This window comes from Manis pentadactyla, chromosome 2 (assembly GCF_030020395.1).
Source record: "Manis pentadactyla isolate mManPen7 chromosome 2, mManPen7.hap1, whole genome shotgun sequence".
NCBI lineage: Eukaryota > Metazoa > Chordata > Mammalia > Pholidota > Manidae > Manis > Manis pentadactyla.
The window spans coordinates 222,328,133-222,348,538 of record NC_080020.1 but is presented as its reverse complement, the minus strand read 5'-3'; the positions used below and the strand labels follow the sequence as shown (position 1 = coordinate 222,348,538).

At 40.9% G+C, this 20,406-nt stretch overlaps 1 long non-coding RNA gene across 1 annotated transcript in view; it reads left to right on the top strand.

Annotated features, from left to right (window-relative positions):
* Positions 1 to 19,321, top strand: part of LOC118910551 (uncharacterized) — a 47,655-nt gene extending 28,334 nt beyond the window's left edge. The window contains exon 3 of the long non-coding RNA XR_005024029.2: positions 19,096 to 19,321. This is a non-coding gene — a long non-coding RNA (uncharacterized LOC118910551). The remainder of the gene's footprint in view (positions 1 to 19,095) is intronic.
* The last annotated feature ends 1,085 nt before the right edge of the window (positions 19,322 to 20,406 follow it).

Sequence of the window (20,406 nt, the reverse complement as noted above, 5' to 3'; positions counted from 1 at the left end):
GTATCTGAGTTTTTGCTATTATAAGTAATATTTTCAAGTATCTCCTTTCTTTAACTAAAGTATAAGTTGCTCAGTACAAAATCTTTCCACGATGACTAGTACATTAAAACGTGTAGTTGGATGGGCCCATCAGACCCCAAGACTCCATGATGGAGTCTCACCTCCATTCATCAGGGTGAATTCTGCTTGATTTGGCTTTAAGCAGTTGGCATTTATTTTGACCTAACTTTACTTGTTTTTTGCCTCCTCTGGTCTTGCTGTCATGAAAGCTGTTCATGAGCAAGGACCTATAAACCTCTTCCACTGCTGTATTCCTAGTGCCTAGAATATTAGGAAGTACCACAATAAATATTTGCTGAGTGAGTATATCAGTCCTTAAAAAAAATGCATAGGAGTGGTAAGCAAGATACAGAGTACTGTGTTAGCAGCAGTGGTGAAGATGAAAAGTCATTTACTCATGTCTTTGAAAAGGCTCATGAGTCAGTGAGTGGGAGGTGGGACTGGAAAAGTGCTGTATTTCTTTCCTATCATTTTAAATTCTTTTTCTAAAGATCAGTGATTCTCAAAGCATGCAACAGAAGTACCTGGATAGCTTATTAAAACAAGATTGCAGGAAGTGAATTGTCAAACAAGTTGACACATCCATACAGTGGGACACTACTCAGCAATACAAGGAAACAAACTACTGAGTCACATATTTCCCTGGATGACTCTACAGAGAATTACATTGAGTGAAAAAGCCAATTCCCCAGAAATATATGCTATATTATTCCATTTATATAACACTGTTGGGTGACAAAATTATAGAAATTGAGTCAGTGGTGGCTAGGGACTAAGGAGGGCTGAGGCAAGAGGGAAGTAGATGTGACTATAAGAAGGCAACACAAGAGATCCTTCTGGTGGGGGAAATAATCTGTGTTTTTAATTTGGTTTTATCAGTGTCAGTATCCTGGCTGTGATATTGTACTGTAGTTTTACAAGACATTGCCATTGAGATAAATTGGGCAAAGGGTGATGGGTTTGTTCTGTATTCTTATAATTGCCTGTTCATCTAGAATTATTTCAAAAATTTAAAAGAAATTTATTAATTAAAAAAAATACTCACAGATTGTTGGCCTCAATCCCAGTGTCTCTGATCATTACGTTAGGGTTAGAGCCCAGAAATCTGAATTTCTAATGATTTCCCAGATGAAGTTGATAATACTGGCCTGAGGACCACACATTGATGATCAGTGAACCAGAGCAAATGGGAATGCTTCCTACTCACAGGAGAGAGCTAGCTAGCCCACTGATTCCATGGGAACCGTTTCAAATAGTCTCTTCCTCATCTTAAATCTCATGAGTTGTAGTGAAGCCCATCATCAGTGAAACTGTCTCTGGGACGGGTCCATTACACTGCAGGTGCTCATGATGGAGGCTCACCTCTGTTCAGCAGGAGCAAGTCTGCATGGCCGGGCTTCACGCAGTTCATGAGCAACAGCTGTGACTCTGACTTTTCTGACTGCCTCAACTGGAAAAGAACTGTGCAAGCTGGAGGTTCACATCCTTGGCTGCGTGCAAGAATGACATAGGAGCTCTTAAAAATCCCACTGCCCAGACCATACTCAAAGGCAGGTTTAATCAGACTCTCTGGGTATAGGACCCACATATCAGTATCATTTGTGTTGGGGTGGAGGGCTGAGCCCAGGGTCTAAATAGAATTTCTAGATACCTAACTGCCCCCTGCATTCCCCACAACTACCTTGGGTCCAGTTCCCCAGACTCTACAGAGGGGCTGGGCAGTAGCATCCTTAAAAAGCTGGACTCTCAAGCTAGAACCCCCAGTCTTCTCTCACTCCTACCTCTCCCTTATTTCAGGTTCTTTTCAAGGTGCATCGCTTTTCTCTCAGCGTTGTTTCGCAAAGCCTCCTTCCTCTCCATTTGCCTTAGGTCGTCTTCATCTTTAGAACGAGCTAAGCAAGAGTCTCTTCACCGGGCCTAGTCTACAGCACTGTGTTCTTCTCAAACCTATCCTTATACAGCCACTACAGGCATCTTTCTAAAACTAAGAGGATCTTCACTCCCTTATTTAAAACCCTTTACGGGAACCATTATTTTTGAAGGAACAGATTCTGGTCAGAATAGGCTGATATACAAGGCTTTCCATGACTTAGCGTCACATCCATTCCTTACCTGTTTCCCTAGCCTTATAACTTCAGCTGCCCCTACAAAACCTTTCTCACTGTCTTCTTTAGAAAGTGGCTCTTTGAGATATAATTAACATACCATGCAATTCATCCATTTAAATTGTATGATTCAGTGGTTTTTAATATATTTACAGAGTTATGCAACTATCACCACAGTCAATTTTGGAATGTTTCATCATCTGCAACATAAACCTAGTACCTAGTACCTTTTGGATATTACCTCCCTATCTGCCCATGTCCTGGCTGGCACTCAGTAATTACTAATCTACTTTCTTCACAGCCCATTTTACAGACCTATGTACCACCCTTAAGTAGAGTTTTGAACTTTGGAGTTCTTTGAACTTGGGAGTAAGATTGACCAGGGTTCCAGTCCTACTCAGTGTCTTTGGACCTGTAGTCCATTCAGATTTCAGTGTTGTTGCCCTCAAGATAGGAATTATATCTACCTGTCAGGGAAACTATAGGGATTACTGGTTGTATAATAAGATGCCTAACAATAATGGGTATTAATTATCATTTTGTTTTTGTGAATTATGAACATAGAATTTTACAAAGAGCATTGCTGTGATTCTATGACCAATCCTTACCAACTAGATAAGGTAACTCATTGAAAATGAGAATATGTGGTCTAATGAAATATTTCAAATCAAGGCTATTTTAGAATATTTAATATATGAACCATGGACACTGTCCATGTTACATGGTAGGTAGTTTGGGGGAATAATAGTCAACACAGCTGCACCTTTTCTGAGATGACAGAGTGCGCTGTGGAGAAGGAGTAATGCTCAGGTTTTTCTGTTGCCTGCATCTGCCACTTGGATTCATTTTCTACTGCTGCATAATAAATAACCACTTATTTAGCAACTTCAAATGATATCTGCTTATTATCTTACAGTTCTGCAGGCCAGAAATCTAGGTGGGCTTACCTGGATTCTCTGCTCGGGTTCTCCTAAGGCTGAAGCCAAGGTATAAGCTGGTGGGCTCTTACCTGGAAGCTCTGGGGAGGGATCTGCTTCCAAGCCTGTTCCTGTTCTCAGTAGAAAACAGTTTCTTGTGATAGTAAGCTGAGGTCCAATTACTTGATATTGGCCAGTTACTACTCTTAGGTTCTCAGCCATTCTCAGATCCTTATCCTATTCCCCTCCATCTCATTAGGAGAACTTCCCTTGTATTGAATTCCTCTCATGCTTTGAATCTTGCTGCTTTTCTTTTCTCTTCCCAAATAGAGAAACTCTTTGTTTTTAAAGAGCCCATGTGATTAGGTTATGTCCACTTGAATAAACTCCTTTTCAGTCAGTTGATGAGTAACCTTAATTATAGCTACAAAGTCCCTTTTGCCATGTACAGTAACATAATCATGGGAGTGATGTCCCATTGTATTCGTAGGGGAGGGAATTATTCAAGGATGAGGATCTTTTATGGAGTCATCTTAGAATTTTGCCTACAATACTCATTTAACTAGCTTGGCATTGGAGATCTTTCAAAATGGAAAGCTAAATGAATAAAACCTAGGTTTGTAAATTGGTGGCCACCATCATCTATCTCAGGGAATATGTGCTAACCGGAGCTGCTCTGGGCACTTAATATAAAGAAATTTCCTAGTTTTCTCAGAGGATGGGTTGGGAAAGATAATATATGAAGAGGTGTGTGAGCCTGTTATTAAGTTCCTTAGATTCATGTGCTCGGGTATTTTGTGAAAAGTGGTGGACATTTCCGTGTAGCCTCTGAGGTCTGTGATTGTTGAGGCAGATGCGGAACAAACCTAAGAGCACCTTGTCACCTAAATAGAGAGTTTATACACTCAAGATATTTTCTTGGGATTAGTCCTAAATAGTAAATAATAAATGTGAGAATAAAATGATATAACCTTCTTAGTTCCTTCCTGTGGAAAAGGAGGCACCTCTCATGATTGGCCTTCAAAATATGTATCTGAGGTATCAGTGTTGGTTTGGAGTCATACCTGAGTTTTAAAGCCAGCCCTGCTAGGAACCACTTGGTTAACCTCAGATAGTCCATAATGTGTGTGAGCCTTGTTTTTCATTCTGTAATAGGTGTATGATACCTAGGTTGGGGGTGTTTTAGGGAGAATACATGGGTAATACATATAATGTGCATGGCCCAGAGTATCTGGTTCTGTGGCTGAGTCATGCACAATACGTGCAGCGGTTGCCATCAGGGGGTGAAGTCTGTTTCTCACTACTTGAATTCAGCCCTGCCTATAACTTGCTTTGTCTGTCATAATGCTGGGGAAGTAACATAGTGTAAGTTCTGGAACCCAGGCCTTCAAAGGCTTGCAGTAACTGCCTTTTCCCTGTTGGGATGCTATTGCCATATGGATGGTTTGAACTCTTTATGAATGAGAAAAAGATGGACAATGAGAACTAATGTTATTGAGTGTATACTAGACACTTTATATATTTCATACTACTTACTGCTTTTTAACTGCCAACCAAAGTAAAACAACTTGTCCAAAGTCACAAAATTGACAATTGGAGGATTAAGATTCTAGCCCCATCCTACCTGCTGCTGAAGCTTACAAAAATGGTTTTATTTGTTTAATTGCACTTCGTTTTCAGGGAGCTGCTCCCATGTCCGGTTCTTCATACAGCTTAACAGCTGGTCAGTCTGGAATCTTACACATTTGGTTGAATAGTCTGAGGAATTGGATCAGACAGGTCTTCACAGTTTCTAAATCTAAGCCCTGACTGTGACTGTCAGTCTCAGAGAGTGGTTAAGGAGCAGCTTCTCTCAGCAAGGCTCATGGTGCATGTGCAGAGTACTCAGGTCAAAAGCTGCTAAGTGGAAATTCCTGTTCAGAATATTGACTGGGAGCCAATATGCATATACCAGGCTCTGCCCACATGGTGGTTATGTCAGCATTTAAGTCAAGACTGCAAAGTACAAGTTCTGGGAAGGTTATCCAGAGAGGAGAGTATGCCATTCAGAATTCACCAGTGAAGAATAAGTGATTTTTTGAAATTTGTATTTCTTGAGTCAGTCTCTTTTGATTATCAAACATGACTCAGGTTACCATGGATTCAGGGGACCAAGAGAGTCTTTCTATGGGATACTGGGATGGAATGTGTTAGATGGATTGGGAAAGAATTTTAAAAATGTTGAACACTTGCACTTTAGAAAGGAAATTTAAAAAATTATCCCGAGGGATCTTACAGGTAAAGATGCTCTGTAATATAGGGCCTTGAAAAACAAAAATGCCAGCTAATTGTGTGGATTAAGACTTTGAGCTTCAATCTCTTCATCTGAAAAATAGGACTTAAATGCATATGTACATGTCACAATTTTGTTGAATGAAATCATGCGAGTAAAAGCACATAACACAATTCACTATAAGATCTTAACACGTGCCTCCAAGATGACTTCCATTTAAAAAGCATGTTGAACAGGGAGAAACGGTCAGTTAGAAGGTGGCCAAAGGGCTTGAAAGTTGGGCAGGCTAAGTTGAAGTTGCTAACCACCCTCTTACAAAGGTGAGGGAGCTTGGTGCCAGTGTGAAATTGGGGTCTTGCTTCTCTTAAGAAAATCATGAAGTGGTTTTTCCACTCTTCCTTTGGCTCAGCCGCTGTGGTCCATGCTCACCATTTTTTCTCCACCCTCCCTTCAACACCTACTTTCCTAAGTAAAGTTAACAAATGATCCCATTTCTCCCATTAGTAACAGCCATTAGCAGGAATGTTCGACACTCACCAGCATTAACCAAACCCTAATTAGCCAAACACTGCCTGCCACCCGCTTACAATACACACCTTTCTTTCCCAGTGCCTGCTGTGGCTCTCCTAAAAGAAACATTTATAGAACTCCCCTCCTTAGCTCACTCTCCCTCACATCATTAATCAGCTCACTGTGCCTCATCCAGTTTCCTGCTGCATGCCAGCCAGAGGAACCAAGTGCTAAATAGGACTTAAATGTCCCCTCCTCATGTTCACCGCACATGAGCCTCAGCACCTGGGACTACCGTGTGTCCTGGATTTCACAGAGGCTGTCTTTAAGCTGTCTGGGCCCGGGTGATGTTCTGATGCTTCTGCTCTCCAGAGCCAAGTCTTGAGTAGAACAAAGCAGGGAAATATCTCCTGGCCTGGGACCTTTAGGAGTTTATCAGCTTGCTTGGAGAACTCTGGCAAGGACTGCGGGGACAAAGTAAGGGGCTTTCTCTATTATGTAGCTTTAAAAACAGGAGGGAAAAAAAGAACAAAAAAGAGTGTTGAGATGTTCACACATACAAACGTTTATTACATGTCTTGCATCGTCGCATATTTCCTGCATGGAGGTGGCATCTATAGGTGCTTTACTTCCAGGCACCAGGAGCTGCCAGGTCGGACATTTACCTCCACTCGAGGGGCAACATGCTGCTGAGAAAAGCAACAGCTTTCTTGTCTGCAGGCTTGGCTTTGAGCATGAGCACTGCCACTGCCTCGGGGTCTCTGCAGGTGGCTCAGCCTCACAGCCTGCTTGCTCATTTTAAAATGGGAATGATAATAACACTGACCTCCTAGCGAAAAAGGAAACAGGAATGTGAAGGATGAAGCACAGTGCCTGGCACAGAACAGGCACTCAGCAACCATCCTCTTCCCAGGTCCCCTGCCTCCCAATTCACCTGCATAAACACATTTCAGGGGCTCTGGGGAGGGTTTTCTCTGGACCCCATGGCCACCTAGGGAGGGCTTTGCCCTGAACTTCAATGCCCCATGAACAGGAGATGAGGAGTCTTGTCTCTTTGTTTTCCTTTGGCCTGTTTTTTATTTGGGGTCTGTGTGATTTCCTGGCAACAGCCCTGTTGGTGGTGAGAAAATATGTGTGTTTGCTATTTGAGGAGCGAGCTGCTTGTTTCTAGAGGTGCCCCTCTCCCCGGTATTGTTGAAAAATGTAGGTCAGCAGTGAATGTCCCTCAGTGCAGCTTTGCTCAAAGTACAACCCTCAGTCTAGTCCAGCTTGGATTCTGTATTTTTGCTAATGCATATGGACAAAATTGGCTTTTGTGACATTTTTCAGTTTTTGCAATTTGGCTTTGAGATGACAGCCTTTCCTTTATTTTCTAGGGTCCCCTCAGCTGTCCACTTCCTCCTCCCCAGTAACACAAAAAAAGCTTACTTCCACTCCTGCATTCCTATCCTTATGAATGGCATTACCATCGTCCTGGTAGCTCACATGAAATCTCAGATTTATCTCAGACCCCTATGTCTTCCTTCCTATCACTTCCTGTCACTCATTAGCATCTTTTGGCTTGACTTCCTTAATAGCCTTCAAAACCAGGCATGTCCCCCCATTGCATGTTCACTGTCATACCTGGTCCCTTCCACACCACCCTGTGCAGCCCCTATCCTAAGCACTAAGCACACTGATTTATTGTTATTATTTTTCTTCTATAATTTATAAAAGAGATTGTAGGGTCATTGAAACACAAGAAACACAAGAGTCACGCAAAACGTTTCCTAGCTCTACCTTCTGCTGTTCATTTGGTCACTGAGTCCTGCTGATTACATTTCCATAACATCTCTTGAATCTGTTCCCCCCTCCTCATCACTGTCTACTTCCAGCTCTCATCACTTCTTTTAGGAACTTCTGAACAAGGTAGGGTCACTGACTTCCCTAAGCAGAGGTGACCACTTCTTATTTGGAGTCACCCCAGTGCTCATTTAAAATCCCTACCAATGTAAAGTTTTTCATATATTGGTTTAGATACTCCCTATTATACTGTGAACTGATTGAGAGCAAGAAATGTTTCTATTGAATAAATGTGTGATATTGTGGAATTATGTCATATGAAATGTAGACATGTAAATAGTGAAGGAACTTTTGAATTCCCTTTACTCAGATTCACTTTTTGTTTATGTTTAATTTACATTTAATTCTCTTTCCCTCTCCCTAATAGGTACGTAGATAAATAGGTAGCTAGGTAGACAGATAGGTAATAATGGATTTTTTCTTTTTTTATAATTTCAGAGTTGGATATCTTGTGTTCCTTATACCACTAAACATTTCAGTGTTGCTTACTAAGATAGAATATTCTCTTTTATAACCATAGTGTAGTTATTATGATCAGGAAAGTTAGCATTGATGTAATATTATCTAATCAATATTCACATTTGGTAACTGTCTCAATATAATGTTCTTTTTATTGTTTTGTCTACTCAGGATCAACTCCAAGATCACACATTATATTAGTTTTCATGTCTCTTTCATCCTGTATCTCTGGCACTATTCTTCAACCATTCTTTGTCTTTTTGACCTTGACCTTTTGGAAAATGATTAGCAAAATATTTTCTAGAATACCTCTCAATTTGTGTTTGTTTGACAGTCCCTTATCGTTAGATTCAGATTATATATCTTATGCATTCAGTGATGTTGCTGAAGCAATGTTGTGTCATTCTCAGTGCCTCTGATTAGGAGGATCACCATGTCACTTGGCCCCAGTATTAGTGATACTGATTTGATGACCAGGTTGAATTCTGTGTCCTACAGATTTCTCCTAATTGTCCCTTGGTAGTAATATGTAATTGTGAGGAGATGCATTGAGAGACTGTGTTAATATCCATTCCTCATCAAACTTTCACCTCTAGTTTTAGCTTCTGTTGATGCATTTTTAGCTTCATCATTCTGTTCAAACCATTCGCTTCAAGGCCCGATCTCACAGCGTGAAGCTCAGGTGTAGACAAGAAGGGGCACACATACAATTCTGAAATAGGACCTGTGAGGCAACAAATGGATTATAAGCAAAAACCTATACTGAGAAACTGCTAGATGCCAGATGACTGTGTTTATCTTATTTCAGCCTGACAGCAACTCAGTGATGAAGGAAGTAAGAATCTCGCTTTGCAGATGCAAGTTTCACAGAAGCTAAGTAACTTTCAGAGAAAATAGAGGAATCAAAATCCAGACTCTGTTTGGTTGGACTTCAAAGCTTGAACTCTTTTCCCTGTGTGACTGTGCCCACCAAAGTTTGGATAATTTCAGCTATTCCAGGAAGGAAAATGAAGAAGAAACCCAAGAGAAACATTTGCTAATGGATGAAATTCTGTTGTGCAGGGTGCATCCCCCTTGTAAGTGAAGTCATCATGCAAATACATTGGTGAATACAACAGGTTGTTGTATTACGAGGAAGTGTGACCCTCTCGTGGGACAATAGGCTTTAAAAAAATGATGGATAAGAAAGTAGATATTTGAGATTCCACCAAGAAAAATGAACTCATTTTACAAAGGAGGAAACTGAGCCCTAGAAAGAAGAAAGAACTTACCTAAGTCACACAGCAAGTTGATGATGCAGCCCAGACGAGGAACCATGACTTCTCATTCTATCTCTTCTTACTTTATCTAGCTACTTTCTTTTATTTCATTGTCTCTTAGTCAGTGCATCTTTCTCATTTGCTTCAATTCAACAACAAAGCAGTGAGGGTCAGCTTTGTAACAAGCACTGGGCCAGGCACTTGTGATCCAAAGCAAGAGAAGAGTCTGGGGCTAGCAAAACCTTTTCTCTCTCCCTCTCTCTGCAGTGGAAGGCCTCTTCCCCCAGGGCAGACAGAGGTCAGAACGTGCTGGTACATGAATATGGCCCTTCACATACTGTGTTCCTTATTACTGGGCAGAAGTTCCAAGGCTCAGTGTCACAGTATGCAGTGCCCACTGATAAACAGTAGACAGAGAATGGACAAGAATGATTACGAAGAGGGAGAGAATGTCCAGATGTTAGGAGTTTGTAATGTTTTAATTTAGAGTAGAGCTTTCACCCACCACCATCACCAAAGGTTTGTCTTTGGTTTATTTGTGTTATCACAACAGTGACGATGGAGTTAAATGCAGCCTTTGAAAAGAGGCTTTTTGCTTGTTTCATTTATATTCTACTGTTCTTTCCTTAAACATTTCTAAATATCCACGGGGCCCAATTCTTACAAAAATAAATCAGATAAACCTAGGGTTCTTGCCAAGTCAAATATCTACACTTTCTGGCAATTATGTAATTTCCAACTCTGCTGCAATAACTATTGCTGATAAGTCAATCGTCATAAAGAGAAATGTTCCAGACCAATCTTTATTAGTGTGTCCTTCACTGTTATATGCAAAGTCTTTTTTTAAAAGCAGAATTGTAACTTTTTTTGTCCCTAGGGACTAGCTTCTCATCATAACAATTCATATCTGGATAATGTCATAGTAAAATGTAAAAATGGTAAATTAAAACCCGTGAAATTGGGTTCTGCTGTTACTAATAAAAACTGCTCTGGCTTTCACCGTTTTGTTTTGATGGCACTGTCTTATAATGCAACTTTGCAATAATGTGTTTTTGGCATGGCAAGTTGATTTGGCCCAGACAAAAGCAATATTTAGAAAGTTACTCTGTGGAACTTCTCTGGGAAGAAGGAACTTGAGAATCATGTGCTAATTTAAAAACCTCTTTAATGTTCAGGTTAAACACATTGATCAGGAAAAGCTTTTATGGGTAGAGGAGCTATGCTGTTCTGTAGGAGTGGTAGAAAAGAAACAAAATGAAAATATCAGCATACTATTTTTTCCCCCAGAGTGACATATCTGTTTGGTGCAGATAGATATTGTTTAAAACACACTTACATGAAAAGAAAAGCATTATTTTCAAGTTAAAGTTTTGCTCATGCTTTGAGTGGGCTCCCTAGAGGCTGAGTCCTGTGTAGCTGGAGCTCACACACTATGAATTTGCTTTTATTGAGGTCATTACAGTCTGTAAACTATTTTCGATCACATCATCTCATTCATTTCCTACAGTAGGCCTAGGAGGCAGGCAGGGTTTCATTCCTGTTATAGATGAGGAAGCTGACACTCATCTGAGCCTTGTGCAGTGTTCTTACAATACTTCTAGCAAGTAGAAGCCCTGGGATTGAACCAGGCTTTCTGCCTCTGACCACCCCTCACCCCAATACTGTGCTGCAGGAGGGAGTTGGTCCTTTTATGATGTACAGCAATAACGGTCTCACTCTTGTGATGAATATATACCGTAGATCAACACAGATTTCATTTATGTGAAGGGAGAGTAGCCTTATTCAGGGAGGAAGAAGCTAACTGGTGGATGCCTGAGGCCCTGGAGAGCCCAGACTTTTATATTCTCTAACAGTAGGCTTGCTTTCCAAACTGTCATTAGTATTCTGTTGGTGGAAACAGTATCTTTCAATTTCTTGAAGATTTTCAAAGCTAGTTGGCTGTTGCCCTTTATGGAAAAGTGCCTTTCTTTGCTAGTATCAGTAAAAAACATTGGAAAGATGGGAATAGAATTTATTTCTAATGGCTAGAGTCATTCCTTTCAGGTGTCTGCTTCTTTGGACTATTGGTCTGGCTTGGTTAAATGGAAATTCCAGCCACAGGACAATGGGAGATGATCAGCCTCAAAAGATAAGGTAGGTAAGAAAATTTCAATTGAGAAGGCAGAGTGATTGAAGAGGACTAGAAACAAGGTTTCCACAGGCTCTTAAGACTAGTGATATATAGCTAAAGTATATATAGTATTGTAAAGGAAGGAGCTAAAACAAAATACTCTAAACATGTACCAAGATAATATTGGCTTTGCAGTGAAATACAAAAAAAAAGTGCAAATAGTTTTGAAAGCAAATGATATTTGAGTTGCAAAAATCAGAATACAGAAAGCATGATCTCTACTTGTATCTACTCAGCATTGGGCTAATTGTATAGATTTCAAGCTGGTGGACAGTGGTGTTTATCCCTATTTTATGTGTGCAAGACAGGGACAGGTGACAGAACAGTTGCAAGGTGATACATGTATAATTGCAGGGATAAGCGTATGATTTATTAGCTTGAGTCTCAGGGTCATTCTTGTGATTGAATACCATGAGTTAACCATGTTGTTGTCTACTTACCAATTTGTCACTTTCTCCACTGGGCTATAAAACCTCCTTGCTGGGATGGGGTATGTCTTGGAGAATTGAGGGGAGGAGAGGTTACAGGGAAGGAACCTGATCCTGCTCTTGTGAGACTCTGTTAACATAGTGGGTCATCTGGTTAAAAGCTCAGACAAGTGAACATGCCCTCTTTTGAGGCCCTCTTCTGGATTCGCTCCTACTCCTGCTGATCTGGTTCTCAGAGTTCAGTGTTATTGCTGATCTTCTGCTGAAACAGCTTTCCTGAGAGTAAGCACCAAACAAACGAGTAGATGTCTTTTGGGGTTTGGGTCAGCACTTAATAAAGGATCCAGAGGGCCACCTGGCTACGTCTTGGAGATCGAATCCTCATCTGTATGTGAGGTGGAGGGCTTGGGTAACTGTACCTTTTGCTGCATATCTTTATTGTTCACACAATGGCATAACAGCCAGGATAATAACACATCCATTGTCCAGGTGCCTTTCTTGTCTTTGTCCAGCCTCCATTTTACTTAGGTCACAGAGAGCCGTTTTTGGAATAAGAAGAAGGAAGCCAGATGACTTCTTCCCTGTTTCTTCCAGGGGTGACAGGTGGTATGATGGCAACCCCTGGCTCTCCTGAGTTCTGTGCCTTAGAGAGGAACCACTGCTGATGCAGCCCGGCCCCTGCCAAACCTGCCGCACCTCTGCAGCTGTTCTCAGAGTAGGGGAAGGATTGCCGGGCTCCTGCATATTTTCTTTAAGATTACTTTGGAAATGAGGGTGCTTGGATTCCCTGCTGCTCCTGTTTTATCTAGGACTATGTAATGGGGATGGGGCCAGGGAGAGGTCTGCAAAGGCAATTATGGTGCGGTCTACACAGCAAGTTTTATAAGCGTGGAATCTCTTCAGGTGTCCTCCCTGGGAGCGTTCCCCCTTGAATTAGAAAGCTCTAGTTTTAGCTTGATGACTGGTTTGTGGTTAATTCAATTGTTCTAGCCCCTGCAGGAATTAGAGTAATGAATATTCAGAGCAGGGAATGTGGCTTTCTGAAATGACATCATGAATACTGTTGCCAGATTGAGGAAATAAAAATTCAGGGTGGCCAGTTAACTCGGTATTTCAGATAAACAATGAATAATTTCTTAGTATAAATGTGTTCCAAATATTGCAATATTTGGATCTTGCAATGGACATACTTATAATAAAAAAGTTACATATCTGCAATTCAAATTTGATTAAACATACTATTTTATTTGGAAATCCTAAACATGAATAATTAAAAGTTGATATTGATTTTGCTCACAGATAACAATTTATACGATCATTGGTCCATCAGGATCAATAGGTATATTAGATGTTTGTTCCCAGGTAAATTACAGTGAGGATAAAACATATGTTCTCTTTAAATTGTAGAAATATGGGGCTATCCATACAAATATGAATATTTGTTATCGATACAGTAATTTGCTATCCAGGTTTAGGTTTGATTTTGTGTAACTCATGACTGAAGAGTGATACCTCAATTTGAAATTCTTTTTTATTTTATGAAATGAGTATATAGAGTAAATATTCTGGATTGGGTATACTGGGAAATTGAAAAAGGATAATCTTTGATTACATTAATGTATATGCTCTTTATAGGACATTTAGAAAAACTACATATAATATAAGAAAAATACACCTGTAGTGTTTCTTACGTATATTTTGTGTAGAAACAGTTCAGAAACACATTGGGATTATGTTACAATACAATGTTGTTACCTTTTTAAAATTCACCATTTCAACATGAATTTCTTTTCATTTTATGAAAAATGTTTAGAAAACATTTAATTTAATTAATTTTTTTAAAGTATCATTAAATGTACAATCTTATGAAAGTTTCACATGAATAACATTGTGACTTCAATGTTATTATCAAGTCCTCACCTTCCCTATTGCAGCCACTGTCTATCAGCATCATAAGATGCTGTGGAGCATTTAGAAAACATTTTAATAGAGATACCCTAGTCTTTTTCCTTAGTGTTTTGATTTCTTTTCCTGCTCTCATGTTAAAATGAGAATATTGGTACATAGCTCTTTGTTTGTATCTCTGATTATTTTCTTTGGAAATATTTTTGGAAATGCACTTACTTGATCTACAGATGAAAACATTTTTAGGACATGAGCTATTTGTTGCCAGTGCTGACGGCTGGAAGCCTACACTCCCTGGGCTTTACGGTTCAGTGTTCTGGCCAGAGGGACCCTTCTGGGCTTTTCTGCCCTCCTGCCTCTGCTCAGTCCTTCTGACATGACTTATCTATAGGGTGAGTTTGGAAGCAGGCAGTTTGGTTCAGCTCCTAGATTCAATTTCTTTCAGATGTAGCTGCCCAGATAGAGGGCACCTCTGGGTCTTCTCTTTGCCATGTGGTCAGATTACCAAGGCAGCACTGGCTGGCTGTCCATGCCTGTAGTTAGTTGCCCACATTGCTTATGGGTACATTGAAGTTGGGCAGAAATATTAAAATGTTCACTGTAACGATTCATCTAATTAACATCCTCCTATCCAGTTATTTTAAGTAGTACATCAGGTGTTTGGTGTTCATCTGTCTAATGGCCGGGTGTAATTCTTAACTAGTCCCCAACTCAAATTGGGGAGAGAGGTATACCTAATTATCACAAGTTAAAACTCTAAATATAAGCTCATTGACCAGGAATAATTGAGCCTAGTTTGAGGCACTGGCACTTAGAGCCCAGAGTAACAAGAGGAGAATGAGAGGCCCTGTACCGCCAGCACCAACGTGAGGTGGTCCCGCTTTCCAAGCACGGGCCTTGCAGTTTTTGGCCTTTAAGCTTGGCAGTTGGCATCATGTCTATTGTAGTTGTGCAGCTGGGATTATTAATGCTTGGGGCCACACCAGCTCTGGCAGACATGACTTGTGTGGTCCTCGGGGTATTACCTTGATCTGATTTGCAAAGGTGTGGTTTGGATGAGATGGGGATTAGGTTGCTAAGAAAAAAAGTCTCTTAGATCTTGTTAAAGATAATTTTAGAATCAGTGTATAGGCTTTTTAACTATTTGCTGATGAAAGCTTTTTTTTTACCCTCCCTCTACAGAGGACTTTTTGAACATGGATAGCAGGCCAGGGATGATTATTTTAAAGGTAGCTACGTTCCACGAAGAATAGACAGCACCAGTGTGCGGGTTCTGTCCGCTCTGTGTCAATCTTTGGAATTCCAGAGACAAAACACATTTTGCTGAAGCTTTTCACTCCCCACCTCTCTGCTGTCTCTCCTTAGTAAACAACATATTTAACACCCTAACTCTGGAGCTCCATCTTAGATTTCTAGACATTTCAATATCCAAGCTGTGAGAAAGGAATTTCATCTGTTCATCTTCCTCCACAGGGCAGATCTAATTTTCAGGGGAGTGAGAATACGAAAGAGAAGGAATACAAAATTGTCAATACAGAATTAGGTATGAAAGTAAATATTTATTAAGAACATGAAACATAATCACAGCACATTACTACAGGCTTGGAAAGCCAGATCTCTCTCTGTGAAATCTCTTGGCCAATTTAACAGGAATGCATCCTGATTGTGGCCTTGCTTTTTCTCTCCTGCCAGAATACTCCATGGCTCCCAGAGGTCAAAATGGCAGGCCCTGCTGCCTAAGCTTTATTAAGCCTCATCAGTTTATCTATGCCTTCCTCAAAACCTGACCTTCCAGGCTCCATTGATTATCTTGGAGAGAATTTATATCTTCTGAAGGGATGCTGACACCTCAGGGAGATGATTCTCCCCATTGAGAATTCTGAGATTCCTCACAAACAGAGAAACAGTCTGACACAGAAAAGAAGTGCCCATGTCACTGGGTGCTATAGGATGAGTTTGCAAGCTGAGGTTCTTCTTTACTCGTATGTTGAAGTCCTACATACGAAGGCCTGGCATTTGTGGGAACCTCTCTGAGACCATTGCTACTTTCATCATAGTCATATCTGTATTTGCCTTATTTCCCCTCCTTCCTTTCTGTCCCTCCACTTAACTACTGCCTCCTTCCCCAAACTAACCCTTAAGCAACTTACAAACTACCTAGTGCCTTAGAAAGTGTGATGGGGTGTGCACTTGGAGATAGGGCCTTTAACGAGATAATGCGTGTAAAATGAGGTCGTATGGGTGGGCCCTAACCCAATATGACTGGTGTCCTTATGAGAAAAGGAGATTAGGATGCAGACAGACATGGAGGGAAGACCATGTGAGGACTCAGGGAGAAGGCAGCCATCTGCAGGTCAAGAATGGAGGTCTCAGAAGGAACTAACATTGCTGACACCTTAATCTTGGACTTACAGCCTCCAGAACTGTAAGAAAATGAGTTTCTTGTGTTTAAGCTACCCAGCCTGTGCTGTTTTGTTATAGGTGCCCTAGCTGACTAATACAAGGAGATAGAGGCAGGAGGGGCCATTGATTGTATGCTGAATGGGGCAGCTTCCAAGATTCCAGGTATGGAGGAAGAATGGGCCATCGTGAGCATCTGGAGCCTGCAGAGCACTGTGTCCTGAGGAGCCCTTTCTGAGGATGAGTTGGTTCCTTGTGAACAGCTGTCAGGGGCAGCTCCTTGTCCTCTGTCTTGTACTTTCTTGACTTGCATTCCAATCTGTTACAAACTCATCGTAACCATCCCTCCTGCTGCCTTTTCAGATCTCATTCCTGGTAGGGGTAACCACTGACTACAGGCGGTGGCTGTTTTCTGACTGTGCCACCTACTGATCGCTTCTCTGTAAATTCATGCTTAATCACCTGCTACTCAGTGAAATGCTGAGTTGTTCAAATAAACATTGCTGGGAGAGCTAAGATCAACAATATAGGCCTGTGTGTTCAGTCATCTCCAGTGAGAGTGGGGAGGCCCAGTCTTCTGGTCCCAGCTCAACTGTCACTATCCCTGAGCATCCCTTGCTTTCCCACATCTCCCTTCCTCACCCCCAAATGGGTTAGGCACTTCTTTTTTGGAATTCCTATAGCATTAGCTCTGTGTTTCATTCTTACCTACTACTTACCGTATTACAGTGTGAGTATTCACTCAAACATCTCCTTTGCCAGACTATAAGTTCCTTTATCTCCTGGGTTGTGTCTGATTAATATGAACTGTCATTACTATGGGCTATCACAATGCTTGTCAGAAAGTAGGTGCCACATAATTGAGCCTCAAGATAGCTCTTTGTCTGAAATAAAAATGATTTTTAAATAGCAGTGATCAAGATCATATTCTTACAGGCTCTGCTTCTTAAAAGTTTTTCTTTTAGGTCATTTCTATTCAACAAACATATGTTGAGTACCTGCTATGTGCCAGGCACCCTCAGAGAATGGCCCATGCAGCTAGAGGATGAGTAGAGGGCACTCTAATTATATTGTTTCCCATCCTGAAAGAACCAGGTCAGACACCTCTTCCCTTTTCTCCATGAAGCCATTCTTTACCCTCTCCCTCAATCAAATGTGCTAAGACCTTAACCCTGCTCCAGTCCTCAGCCTCTGTCCCCACCCTCCTGACCTGGCATTTGTGGGAACCTCTCTGAGACCATGGCTGCTTTCATCATAGTCATATCTGTATTTGCCCTATTTCCCCTCCTTTCTTTCTGTCCCTCCACTTACTACTGCCTCCTTCCCCGAACTAACCCTTAAGCAACTTACAGACTACCTCCTCAGCATGTTGTATAGTGTAGCTGAATGTGTAGATGCTAAGAAAATATTGATTGAATCCATTCAGAGATTTATGAACGAAATATGAGATTTCTCAGACACTGGAAGGAAGCTTAGCATAGTGGAAAGAGCCTGCTTTGGAGTTAGAGGCCCTGGATTGGGCTGCACCATGTATACCAAGAAATAGGAAGAGTTACTTCTTAACCTTTTAAACCTTAGCTTCCTCCTTGTCTAATGAGGCTAATAACACCCTGTAAATGCATTACCTACTTAATCATGACGAAAGCACAGCACAAGATCAGCATGAGAAGTGTCTTGCTAACCTGTTCCAGAACAATACTCCAGCCATGCATCAGATTTTCTGAAGACAATTAAAATTTCTAAGTATCCAGGTCCAGCACCAAGATCTGATTTAGTAAGCCTATGGTGGACCCTGTTAATCTGCGTTTTTATAAATATCCCTCAGTGATGATACTATGTGACCAAATTTGTGATTATCCTCATCGATTGCAGAATCTTTCATAAGATAATGGGCAGCATGGATTTCTGTAGAGGCTTAGAGTTTATACCCTTTTTATTACCACAAGGCTCTTGTCATAGATTGCCTTGTAAGGTTTATGTTTTACAAAACATGCTTTAGAACTGCTGTATGAAATGTTTCAGGTTTCAGTGAACTTATATTTCATCACTCTTCTACATTTAACTGTATCAAACAAAAGAAAATAGGTTTGATTCTTTATTGGGAAACAAGATAATGGAGTGATATTTTAAAAAACAGAAAAAATTCACAAGATTTTTCACTAATTTTAATTAAGATTTTCTGTAACTACTTACACATCAATAATTCTTTTGGCTAAAATGTGAGCTTCTTATTTACTTTTTAGTTTGTATTTCTTTTTGTCTAGGAGACACAACTGTTGGTCTAACTTGCTGATTCCTTAATTTCAACAAAGCCTTGCCCTGCTTCTGCCCCCTTACCCTGAAAATTCCCTCAAAAACAAAAGGATAACAGTCCCCTGAGGCATAATGATTCATTTTCAGTTGAATCCTTTTTGGTGGATTTCTCCAAGACTGAAAACTTTGCTTCAGTTTGGGTTGATCCTTTCATATTCAATATCCAAGTAAGCATCAGGCCCTGCCAATGATTCCTTCATACATTTTTCAGGCTCCACCCCGTTCTCCCTTTTCCACCACCAGCCATTCCTGCGTCTGCTGTCCATTTGCACTACCTGTTCATTATGGACTGAACTGTGTCTCCCAGAACTCAGATGTTGAAGCCCTTACCACCGGAGACAGGGTCAGGAAGATTAGGAGAAGTCATAAGGGTAGGGCCCTCATCTGATGGGACTGGTATCCGTGCAAGAGGAAGAGACACCAGAGCTTTGTCTCTCTGTTCCCTCCCTTCACAGGCACCGAGGAAAGGCCATGTGAGGACAGAGAGCTGACCATCCACAAACCCAGGACAGAGGCTTCACCAAAAACCAACCCTGCTGGCTCCTTCATCTTAGACTTTCAGCTGCCAGACTATGAGAAAATAAATTTCTGTTGTTTAAACCACCCAGGCTGTGGTATTTTGTTATGGCAGCCCAAGCTGACAAATACCCTATTTGTCACCGTTTGCATGGAGAAACCAGCTTCTCCCTTTCCAGATCATCTTGCACAAGTGCACACAGTCAACACAGATATTATATTAGTGTTCTACTGTGCATAACAATTTACTACAAATGTTGTGGCTTAAAACAACATCCATGTCTGATCTCACAGTTTCCATGGGTCAGTAGGGTGGGCACAGCTTAGCTGGAGCCTCTGCTCAGAGTCTCAAAAGCTGCAATCAAGGTGTTGGCTGGAATGGCAGTCTCATCTGAGGTTAAGAGTGCTCTTCAAGCTCACATGAATTTTGGCAGAATTCATGTTCTTACAGCCGTACACTTCATGGTGGCGCCTTCAAATTCCTCAGAGAATCTCTGAAGTTTCCAGTCTCTTTTAAAGTTTTAGTCTCTTTCCAGACCAAATCTGATTAGGTCATGTCCACCCTGTGTAATCTTTCTGACTGATTCAATGAGAGCTGGTTCAGGTTCTTAATTACATCTGTGAAACTCTCATTACCTTTGGAATCCATCATATGCAAAGGTCCTGCTCAAAGTCAATGGGAGGGATTATACATGGTGTATATGCCAGGGGTGAGAATTTTGGAGGGCCGTCTTATGTTTCTGCCTACCACAGATATGATTCCTTGATTACTCTTCAGCACTAAGGACTATGCACAAAGCTTGTATACGTAGTTTCTGTCATACTGAAGCTTAAAACAGTGCCTAAAAAAAAAATGGTAAGACACAGCAAGAGGCCCTACTGCCACAGCAGTGGTATAGCCAGCCAGATGTGCCAGGAGTTCTGAGGACCTCCCTGGGCTCAGGCTAAGGCTTCTGGAGAATGTAAAATACCAGTTGGGCCTTTAAAGATGAACTGAGTTTAAAGTGCCAATAGGAATACTTATACTGTCAGTGTATAATAATATTTGCTATTTCACACTGTCTACTTTTACTTAATAATTTCACTGAGTTGAATTAAATACTGGTGAATATTTCCCATGACAGTTTTCATTGCCTGCCTACGGTGCACTTATCTCTGTAATGCAGTCTTTTTAACTTGTTTCTTGTTGTGGAAGGTTCTATTTAGAAAGTAGGTAGCAAGATACAGAGATAAGGGTATATAGTTAGCCA